General features: G+C 46.8%; 1 long non-coding RNA gene across 1 annotated transcript; it reads left to right on the forward strand.

The window, feature by feature from the left end:
* Window positions 1–1,749: 1,749 nt before the first annotated feature.
* Window positions 1,750–10,877, forward strand: LOC132207076 (uncharacterized). The gene is made up of 4 exons (XR_009443311.1): window positions 1,750–1,885; window positions 3,331–3,390; window positions 6,130–6,164; window positions 8,336–10,877. It is a non-coding gene; the product is annotated as an uncharacterized LOC132207076 (long non-coding RNA).
* The last annotated feature ends 986 nt before the right edge of the window (window positions 10,878–11,863 follow it).

An 11,863-nucleotide genomic window follows, 5' to 3' on the forward strand; every position in this document is an offset into this window, starting at 1 on the left:
GCTGCCTTGGTCATTTTCCCGGGATCCCAGTTCAAACCCCGCTCATACCCGATGGTAGAATTTGAGCGCAATAAAAATCTGGAAGTGTAAGTCTCATGGAGAAGGGCGTGCAGAGGAGATTCACCAGGACGTTGCCCTGGGGTGGTGCATTTCAGCGATGAAGAGTTGCTCAGTAAGCTCAGGCTGTTTTCTTTGGAGCAGGGAATGCTGAGGGGGAACTGATAGAGGTGTGTCAGTCTGTGTGGCACAGGGACTGCTGTGGGGGGGTGAGGAAGCAGCTGCTCCCCTGGGTGGAAGTGTAAATAACAAGGGCAGCATCATTTGAAAGTGAAATGCAGGAGGTTGAGAGGGGGTTTGAGGATTGTCTCACCCACAGGGCTGTGGGGGCTCGGAGGGTAGTTGAGGTGGGAAACCTCCCAGCCTTTAGAGAGAACTTGAATGAAACTCGACGTGCCATAACATTCCAGGCTGTAGGGGACCGAGTGCAGGAAAGTGGGTTCAGTGCAGGGAGCTCAATGGGCTCAATTCTTCCGTGTTTTCCATCCCCCCGTGGGTGGCAGGGAGTTACATACCTGCAGGGGTTGGTCACTCTGATGCTGACCGTGTGCCTCACACAGGGCTGATGCGGTAACACTTCCCGCTGAGTTTGTTAACGTGAGCCGGATGTTGTTGGATTTCAGCTCGGAGTTATTCCACGGAGATCGCGGCCTCGCTCGTCCCAGTTCTGCTGTTCGCCGGCCTGATCGCGTCGGCGTGGTTCATCCACCGGAGGGGCCACACAGGTCTGTAACTTCCCACGGGGATCGGGTTTGTTCCCCGGGGCATGGCACTGCCGTCCCCGCCCCAATGTAACCTTTGCAGCTGGACAGGGTTGGGGTGGGGGACCCGGGGAAGGAGTTGTTGGGTCAGGAACTGGGGTAGACCGTGTTCCTGACAGTAGGAGGGAGAGCACTCACCAAGTTAGCCTCCTGGATCGGGTAAATGTGACCAATACTCCCACTCTGTGTTACCTCAGAGAAGAGGAGAGGCATAAGATCGTGTGAATCAGGAACAGGAGGAGGCCATTCAGCCCCCTCAAATCCAACTGGTTAATGTGCATTCAGATGGGTTTGATGATTCTCATCTATTGATGTGTTTGCTCTCTGCTTATGACTGAGAAAGGGCTTTGCAGCTCCTGTCTGGAACAGCACAAAGCTACTGTCCAATACGCTAAGAGTGTTATCTCTCTACCTGCAGGCAATTCCTCACCTGTGTCACAGCCCAAGAGGTAAGGGGATGAAACTGCACATTTTATATTTGCCATTGTTTATCCTGATTCCCCTTCATCAGGGAGCGACAACGAGCAGAAGAACTGAGAGAGGGAGCTTGGGTATCGCCTTATCCTTTTAATATGAGCCTGACAAACCAGGAAACAATACTCCTGGAAAGTCCCAGGTGGCTTTTATTCATTCACAGGGGTGTGCGTGTCACTGACAGGGCCAGCATTTTATTGCCCATCCTTAATTGCCCCAGAGGGCAGTTTTGTTAACCAGCTTCTAGAGTCACAAATGGGCCAGACCAGGTAAGAATAGCAGATTTCCTTCTCCAAAGGACATAAGTGAAAAGCGATGGGGAATTGGGAAGCTCCTTGAGGGTGAGAATGCTCCATGGTTGGATGGAAACCAGGGACGTGGGACCGAGGAATAACAGGGTCTCACTGGGCTTTGTAATTTCCGTGGTAGCTTTACTGTTTTGTTGAAGCTGAGTGTGGTGTTAAAAGCGTTGTGTTTGAAATGACAACTTCCTTCCCTTCCCCTTTCTACTGGAAATAGATCCCAAGCTTCTGGTGAAGCGGCAGCAGCCAGCAACCTGGAGTATGCAGTAATCGGAGCAGCACACAATGCTGGTGAGTGCCATTGAATCGGTGTGGTTATAGAGCCCCACACAGTGACAGTGCACCATAACCTGGTAGGAATTCTGGTCAAACGTCCGAGCTGTCAGCTGGGCTAGAATGGGGTGGTTTTCCTTGGAGCTGTGGAGGCTGAAGGGGAGGACAGCAGCCAGGAAACAGGACTAGGCCATTCAGCCCTTCTATCCTGTTCTGCCAGACATTATGATTATAGCTAACCACCTAACTCAGTCCCTGGTTCTGAGAGAAATGAGGAGGCCATTCAGCCTGCCCATTGGCCGGCCCATTGGGTAGTGTCACAGCTGACCATCCAACTCAATCCCCAGTTCCCAGCTTTCTCCTGCAGACACTTCAATCCCTTTCACCCTCAAAGATTCCAACTCCTCCTTCTTTGAGGTGTATAAAATGATAAGGGGCAGACATACGGGAGACAGGAAGAAACACTTCCCCCTTCTTGAAGGACTCAATGACCGGGGGGTTGGGGACATGGATTGAAGGTAAGGGGCAGGAGGTTTAGAGGGGGATGTGAAGGAAAATGTTTTCATCCAGTCAGTGATGGGGAATTTGGAACTCACTGCCTGTCAGGGTGGGAGAGGCAGAATATCTCATCACATTGAAGAAAGATTGAGATGTGCACTTGTGATGCCAAGGCTATGGAGGCAGGTGCTGGGGAAATGTGATTAGAGAATAGGGAGGTGGTTGCTTTTGAACAGCACAGACCTGATGGGCTGATGGGTCTACTGCTGAGCTATAAGCCCCTATCTTTAACCAGTGTCTTTTACAGACGGCTGTTGCTGTTAATACCTTGTGACTGGACCTCCTTCAGGGTGTTTTGCCTGACACAACATGCTTATTTTATCGGAAGTAATGTCAGAAACTGAGGGCGCAGTACTCTGGGATTGAGAAATCCAACTGATGTTGGTTACAACGAGTGATTGTGTACAAAGGCTTGGCTCCTCAGAGACACAAGTGCTCCATGCAAGTGATAATGAAGGGAAGCAAGCTTCCTGTACAGCAGTCTTGATAGTGGTTGTAGTGAGCTTAATGATCACCAAGGATATTATCTGTATGCATATTTATTTATCTATGCGTCTTCTTATCTAAATGAGGCTATAGGACCTAACATATAGGAGCAGAATTAGGCCATTCTGTCCATCAGGTCAGCTGTGCCACTTGACCAAGGCTGATGTGTTTGTCAATCTCATTCCCCTTCCTTCTCCCATCACCCTTGATCCCCCTTTTTAATCAAGAAGCTATCTATCTCTATCTTAAAACATCCATCTGTCTATCCGTCCATCAGTCGATTAAATTTGTCCATCCAGCTCTTAAATTTATTATCTATCCATGAATCTGTGCATTGATGTTGCATGTGTCATTTAGCCCATTACAGCGCTGCTCTCTGATTGATGTGTGTTTTTCATGTGCACTTTATTTCTTTGTAGAAAACACCGCTGCGGATATAGTTTATTCAGTGGTCACCACCAAAAAGAGAACAGAGTCTGGTAAATATTTTGTTTGTTTAATGCTATGTTTAAGAGAGAGACAGAGGATCATTGCAGCTCCAACAATATCATGATCCCAGTTACTGTGGAAATGCCTGTGTGTGGCCAGTTCCAAATAGAGAAATACCACAGTGCTGGCAGTGACAGGAGTGTGAGGGAACAGAGGGTCTACCAAAAGAAACATCCAGATTTGTGAATGAATGGACAGTGAACCAGTCAATTAGAAACAAGCCCCGATCTGATCTGCTGTGACCCTTTGTTCCCCTGCAGATAGGGTCAAGGATTTGGAGATGATTTGTATGTTGTCAGCGACTCAGAACAGACACACAGAGCAATGAGAAAGGGTTAACAGGGACTGCTAATGCTGGAGTCTGAGGTAACAAGGTGTGGAGCTGGATGAACACAGCAGGCCAGAGCAGCATCAGAGGAGCAGGAAAGCCGATGTTTCAGAAAATGAAGAAGAGTCCAGACCTGAAATGTCCTCTTTCCTGCTCCTCTGACCCTGCCTGGCCTGCTGTGTTCATCCAGCACCGCATCTGGTTATTCCAATCAGAAGGGGTATGGTCTAGTTATATTATCACTTCACTGTTAATCCAAAGACCCTGGCTAATGTTCTGGGGACCTGGGTTTGAATCCTCCCACAGAATTTGAATTCAATAAATATCTGGAATTCAGAGTTTAATGACCATGAAATTGTTGTGGAAAAGCCCAATGAATTTACCAATGCTTTTTAGGGAAGGAAGCTGCAATCCTTACCTGGTCAGGCCGACATGTGACTCCAGACCCACAGCAATGGAGACAGTTAGGGGTGGGCAATAAATGCTGGCCTGGCCAGTGACAACTTGTGAATGAATGAAATAAAAATATATCGCCGTGTGTGTTGGTGACTGTGTTAGGATGGCGGTCGCTTCCCAATTACTGTTTAGTACATGTAGAAACATTCTGTGCGTGACATAAGCAGTGGGACATGCATTTTACACTTAACTGAGGCAGACGTAGATCATTTTCTCTTAAAACTAAGAACTGTGGATGCTGGACATCAGAAATAAATTCAAATATTTCTGGAGGAGCTCAGCAGGTCTGGCAGCATCTATGGATAGAGAGAAAGCAAGTTCCATTTTCCTCATATAATACGCAAGGCGGATATGCAAAATGCTACCACCTGCTGATTTGAGATGACAGAGAAAATAAAAGCACCGCATGTCATATTGTTGCTCAGAAAGATGAACTTACAATTATCACACGGATACCTGTCAACACCCACAAGGGACATTTGAACTGAAGGTGGCCTTGTGTACAATGGAATCCAAACACATTCTAGCCTTTGTCTGAAGGGAATGAGTAGTAAATGGTCATGTTCTACATGGCCACCAGCCTGCTCTTTCATAGGAGAGAGAGAGTGAAGGGGAACCGGGTGGTGTTTTAACTTTTAGAGAATCACCATGCCTCAGGAGAGGGGAGAGGTTCAGAAGGAGCATCCTTCAGGGTAGCCTCAGCTGGTGTGGGAATTGTACCCGTGCTGTTGGCAAGGGTTGGCATGTAATGTATGACAAAAAGCAGCCATCTAGCCAACTGAGCTATCTGGAACTATCAGCATGTAACAGCTAAAACCACCCTCCATCTTCTACCTTTGACCATGTTCACATTGTTATTGAAGCTGTCCTGAAAGGGACAACATTGGCAGAGATATAACATCCAAGAGTGGATGTCCATTCATTCTCAAATTCCTATTTTTGCATAAAAAGCAATCCTGGAATACAGTAAGTTCTCAATAACCAATGTTTCTTTCCTAAGGTGTGTGACTTTCAATGAAACAAAACTGAACAAATTAGAGTTTCTCATTGCAACTAATATGATAAGTATAGAGACAAAAAAGCTGCAGACGTTGGAATCCAAGATAGACAAACCAGGAGGCTGGAAGAACACAGCAAGCCAGGCAACGTCTGGAGGGAGGCAGTGGTCAGCGTTTCCGGTATGGCCCTTCTTCGGGGCTGGAAGGGGGGTTGTGCCTGAGGTGTTGACTGCTCCTTTTCTCCGAGTTCTGCCTGACTTGCTGTGTTTGTCTACAATATGGTGAGTCTAGTTTAGTTCTTCAGATGGTTTGACACGAGTCTAAGTGTATTAAACTCTTGAGTTGAAATAGTGTTCTTTCCTAAATTCCTACATTTACGAGCAACTGTTGAATTTATTTTAAAGGCATTAAAGTTGACAGTGGACACTTTAAGTACATGAATTGAAATGGTTTGGAGGGATATGGGCCAGATGCAGGCAGATGAAACCATTTTAGTTTGGGATTATGCTTGGCATGGACTCGATGGACCAAAGGGTCTGTTTGCATGTTGTGTGACTCTAAAACCCAAATGGACGTTATCTGTATGGTTCACTCTTGTCGTTTTCATGTACAACAACAGGGCGAGTCATGCAAAGGCTGATAAAATTAAGGCGGCCTGCTGAAGATGTTGCAATGACCTGCATCCTAAAAAAACTGACCCTCTGTGTGATTGACCTGAATGCAAGTTGTAGGCTTTAGCCAGAGCAAGGTTTCTAAATGCGATCTTCTGAAGTTTCTGGGCTGATTGAGGAGGACAATTTATTAAGCATTGCACCAATATAAAAACACAGCTATGCTTTTGAAAGATTCAGTTACATCTTTAATGTTGATCAGCCTTCAATTCGTCCAAATTGATTCGTCAATGTCTCCAAAGAGTTCCTTCTCAACTTGGTCTGTTTTATTTTCAGGCAGCAGTGTTGGTTTCTCCTCGAATGGGAAGAAGGTATGTTACATTTTAAGCCTAAATAGACCACAGCTATTGCCACAGGAAGTGCAGGTAGATTTATACCTTACATCCGCCCAGTAAAACATTAACTATTGGTTCATATCAGACTGATCACAGGAAATACCTTAGAAAGTAGGAGCAGGAGTCGGCCATTCAGCCCTTCCAGCCTGTTCTCCCCATTCAATTTTCTGGTCCTGACTGAGTTCTGTCGCAGAGAATCCCACAAGGATCCCAATCTCTTGGTGAAGACATTTCGCCTCATCTCAGTCCTTACCCATCTCCTTTATATTGTGACCCCTGGTTCTTGACTTCCTCCCAGTCACTAGGAACATCCTTCCTGTGTTTACCATATTTAGTCCTGTTAGAATTTTACAGATTTCTATGAGATTCTTCCCTTATTCACCTAAACTGCAGTAAATATAATCCTAGCCAATCCAGTCTCTCTTCATGTGTCCATCCTGCCATCCCAGGAATCAGTCTGTGAAACCTTCACTGCACTCCCTCCATAGCCAGGACATCCTTTCTCAGATAAGGAGACCCCAAACTGCACACACAATACTCCAGGGTTTGGTCTCAGCCTGCACAGTTGCAGCAAGACATCCCGGCTCCTGGGCTCGAACCCTCTCGCTTGAAGGCCGGCATCTCATTTGCCTCCTTCACCACCCGCTGCCCCTGCGATACTCACTTTCAGCGATTGGTGTACGGGGGACACGTAGGTCTCATTGCACCTCCCCCACTCCCAATCCATCACCGTTTGGATCATCACCACCTTCCTGTTTTTGCTCTCAGTTGGATAACCTCATGCTGATCTACATTAGCTGCCACTTACTGAATTGTCCAAATCACACTGAAGCATCTCTGTAATAAAATGTGAGGCTGGACGAACACAGCAGGCCAAGCAGCATCTCAGGAGCACAGAAGCTGACGTTTCGGGCCTAGGCCCGAAACGTCAGCTTCTGTGCTCCTGAGATGCTGCTTGGCCTGCTGTGTTCGTCCAGCCTCACATTTTATTATCTTGGAATCTCCAGCATCTGCAGTTCCCATTATCTCTGAAGCATCTCTGTAGCCTGCTTCACAGCTCCCCTCCCCCCTAGCTTTGTGCCTGCCTTTAAACACAGTGGGAAATATCCAACAATGCTTTATCAATGGAGTAGGTCACCCACTGTTTCACATTCCACTTCCAGTGCCTGGGGATAAGTGAGTTTCAAACTTGTGGCATTACTGGTGTTGGTGTTCCAGTTACTCCTGTACAGAATTAAAACATCACTGACCGTGACATTAAATAGTTGCCAGTTCATTGTCATTCACACCCAATTGGTAGCTACAGTATGTACCATCTACAAGATACACAACAGAAATTTCCCAAAGATCCCCAGACGGCACCTTCCTAACCCACAGCCACATCCATCCAGAAGGACACGGGCAGCGGATACATGGCTACACCACCCCTTGTGTGTTCCCCTCCAAGCCGCTCACCATCCCAACTTGGAAATACATTGGCTGTTCTTTCAGTGTCACTGGGTGAAAATCCTGGAGTTCCCTCCTGAAGCGCATTGTGAGTCGACCTACAGGACATGGGGCTGTAGCAGCTCAAGAAGGCGGCTCAATACAACCTTCTCAAGAGGGCAGCTAGGGACAGGGCAACAAATGCTGGGCCCAGCCAGCAATGCCAATGTCCCATGAGTGAATGGAAACAAATCAAAAGCCCTTTCAGCCTTTTCTGCTCCAAGCATCGACCTGAGCCTGTCCAGCCTCACTTCACTGGTGAAATGTTCTGACCCAGGCAATATCTTGGTGAATATCCCTCTGCACCCCCTCCAGTGCAATTACATCCTTACTATAGTGTGGAGACTGGAACTGCACACAGTGCTCCAGCTGCAGCCTCAGCAAAACCCTGTACAGCTCTGACATCACCTTCCCACTTTTATCATCTGTATGGCACACCTCAGGCACAGGTGGGACTTGAACCCCAGCCTCCTGGCTCAGAGGTAGGGAGATTACCATTGCACTACCCAGATTCCTAACTTGTGGCACTGAACTTCCTGTTGGTGATTCCTGTTTTCCCCTGATATCCACTCCTACCTTTACCTACAAACGACCTCTCCCACCTCTTCACCTTCCTGCTCCCACTCAATTCCAATTCCATTCCAATATCATTCCAATTGCAGGACGCCAAGCCTGACCCCAATGATTCCTGTATCACATACGCCACACTGAAACTCAGCGAGCTCTCAGAGGAAGAAGATGGAGCGGATGGAAATGTTTACGAGAATATTCCACACAAGTAAGAAAGAAGAAGACAGATGAGAGGCGGGTCATTCGATTTTTATAGACTGTCTGGTGAAGAGGTACAATGTAACTCCTGTGTACAGATCGCAAACTTGTGAACTTTGCGATGGAAACCATGTTTCACACATTGTTCTGCTCCACTCATTGTGAAGCTAATTTCATGTTGTTGCATCTGTTGGTCTGTTCTGGACATTGCAGGCCGTTAGTTTTGTAAATTCAAAACTATTTCAGCAGCTAGTGGTCTTTAGAAATTTAATACCTGCCTCTCCTTCCCTCTCATGTACATGTCTGAGGATTGAGCTTTTCAGTTGGTCCATGTTTAAGGGGAGGAAGACATCATCTGCCACCTTGTGCGCATGGAACAGGAATCTCCCCTATTCTGACCAACTTTGAACAGGAATTGCCAGAAGGATCTGACAGTTGGGAGATATATAAAAGGAGAAACCAGCCAATTTCAATGGTTACATTCCAGGGCGAAAGAGACCTGGGGCGTGGGGTTGGAAGGAGCAACTTCTGGCCCCACAGAAGGAACACACACTGAGCTGCAAGCCACTGAACAAACTGGATAGAAAAGGCATGGATGAAACAGAGTCTATACGGAAAAGACGAGATCTCCCAAAGAACCAAAACCCCTGCTGGACACTTCAACTCGGCTTTCTGAGATTCCAAAACCCATTGTGGGAACGGGAACATAGGGGGTTTCTCTCCGCTGCAGGTATTTTGGAAACGCCACATTGTCAGGATGGGGGATCACACACCTCCAGAGTGGCAGGCTTGACCTTTGAATGGGGAAGCGATGGCCTCATGGGATTATCGCGGAACTGTTAATCCAGATGTTCCAGTGATGTACTGGGGACCCGGGTTCAAATCCTGCAACACAGATTGTGGAATTTAAATTCATCAAAATCCTGAATCTGAGAGTCTGATGGTGACTGTGAATCAATTGTTGGAAAACCCCATCTGGTTCACTCACGTGGTTCAGGGAAGGAAACTGCTATCCTTACCTGGCCTGGCCTTCATGTGACTCCAGACCCACAGCAAAGTGGTTGACTTTTATCAGCCCCCTGGACAGCTAAGGATGGGCAACAAATGTTGGCCTGGCCAGCAATGCCCTCATCCCATGAATTAAAAAATGTCGGCTTTTTAGTCCCGACATACAGACACTCTCGCTGCAGCACAAAAGGGTTTGGGTTGATGTAAGTACAGGCTTGGTAGAAGATGTTAAGATTTTAACATCAACGCCGTCTGGATCTGACAATTGCTGGCCACCAAGAAAGGAGCAGCGCAGGTCCGACTGCAAACTGGTGAGCACCATCAGGGACAACACCAGCATGAGGGCCAAATGTTCTGGTCAATAGGTACCAGGTACCTTTGAATGGAACAGCAGGACTGTGCTGATGAATTGTTCACATTCGAGCCAGTAAGGATGGTGACTGGCTTATTGCTGTTTTTTAATCACGATGACCCCTCGTTCAGGCGAAGGATGTGGGGCATTGCTGGTAAAGACAGCATTTGTGCCCCTCATCATAGAGTCATAGGGGCTATTTCTGTGCTCTGTGACTCTTCGGCCTAACTCGTCCATGCCAACCTGGTTTCCTAAACTGACCCAGCCCTGTTTACCTGTGTTTGAACCATATCCCTTCCAACCTTTCCTATCCATGTATCTGCCAAAATTTCTTAAAAATATTTATAATTTTACCCACCTCCGCCACTTCCCCTGACAGCTCATTCCATATCCCCACCACTATCTGTGCGAAAGATTTGCCCCTCAGGCCCCTTCTAAATCTTTCCCTTCTCACCTTAAACCTATGCCCTCTACTTTTGGACTCTCCAACCCTGGGGTTAAAGACCTTGGCTTTCACCTTATCTATGTCCCTCATGATTTTTAAAACCTTCAAAGGGTCACCCCTCAGCCTCTGATGCTCTGGAATAAAAAACAGCCTATCCTTATAGCCCAAACTCTCCATTCCTGACAACATGGTTATGTTCATATTTTTCACCCTTTCCAGTTGAATAACATCCTTCCTGTAGCAACATGACCAGAACTGTACACAATGCGACAAGAATATCCTTTTCAATGCCTTGTACAGCCACAACATGATGTTCCAACTCCTGTCCTCCGTGCTGCTTTCCCGATCCATCACCATTTCGATAATAATCTGCATTCCTGTTTTCTTATTTCTCCCAAAGTGGTAGCCTCACATCAATCCACATCAAACTGCATCAGCCGTGCATTTGCCCACTCACTCAACTTAACCCAATGGCATGGAAGCATCTCTGCATCCTCCTTCACAACTCCCCCTCCCTCTGAACCCTGTGTTGAGATGGAAAACTAAATGAAAACACAATGGGCCCAGTATTTATGAAGCAATGGAAAGTATTGTTCATGGATGGTGTACATTGGGACGGGTTTAATCTATCGCTGTGTTAGTGTAAATGTAATTTCTTGATGATATTTGCTTTTGTTCACAACAATTCTGCCTTTGGTGATGAATAAAATTGTAACACACAACAAATTGGTGGATTTCTTTTTTTAAAAATCAAGGTGTGTTGCTGGAGCCCCCGGTGATCCAATGTGAGGCGGGTATCAGAGACCGAACTTGGGGATTACTCTCAGGGATGGGAAGGTGATGCAAGGTGCAGTGAGCCAACACGTCAGCCCGCAGTCTCCCCAGGGTCACCAGCATCGCCCCTTCCATCCGTCGCTCATGTGTGGGTGGGGAGGGAGGGGAGAGGGTGCAGGATGGATGGTGAGATATCGTGATAGGGAGGGGTAGAGGGTAAGGGAAGGAGTATGTGTGAGAGAAAATGTTTGAGGAAAGTTTATGTCAATGAGCGTCTGAGATGGTTTGTGAGATTAAATGTGCGCGTAGGATGTTTTGTGTGACTGTGCGTGAATGTGTGTGACAGTGTGTGAGAGTGTGTGTGTGAGAGTGTGTGTGTGCGAGAGAGAGAGCAAGAGTGTGTTGTGAATGTGTTTTTCTGTGAGAATTAGAGTTTAAGAGGCTGTATGTGGGTGAGTGTGAATTTGTTGGAAATTGTGTGTGAGATAATGTGAGTTTGTACAAGAGTCTGAGCATAAACTGTGATTGCATGTGAATGTGTAAGGGAATGTGAGAGAGTTTATGACAGTTCTGAGTGTGTGTGGGTGTGTGATATTCAATGTAATTTTGTGAATAAATTTGTTTGAGCAATCATGTGTTTGTGTGAATGCAAGCTGGTGTGACTGTGTGTCAGACCGCGTGTGTGCGCACGCACCTGTGAAGGACGTGCGGAAAAATTGTTCCAGTGTGTATGTGTCTGTAAGACTGTGTGTGAATATGTGACCATGTAAGTGTGTGCGTGTCTTTGTGTGTGTGCGGTGCGTGAGAGGGAGAATAGCGAGAAAAGGGACTGAATTGTGGGGG

This window comes from Stegostoma tigrinum, chromosome 44, assembly GCF_030684315.1.
Source record: "Stegostoma tigrinum isolate sSteTig4 chromosome 44, sSteTig4.hap1, whole genome shotgun sequence".
Taxonomy (NCBI): Eukaryota; Metazoa; Chordata; class Chondrichthyes; order Orectolobiformes; family Stegostomatidae; genus Stegostoma; species Stegostoma tigrinum.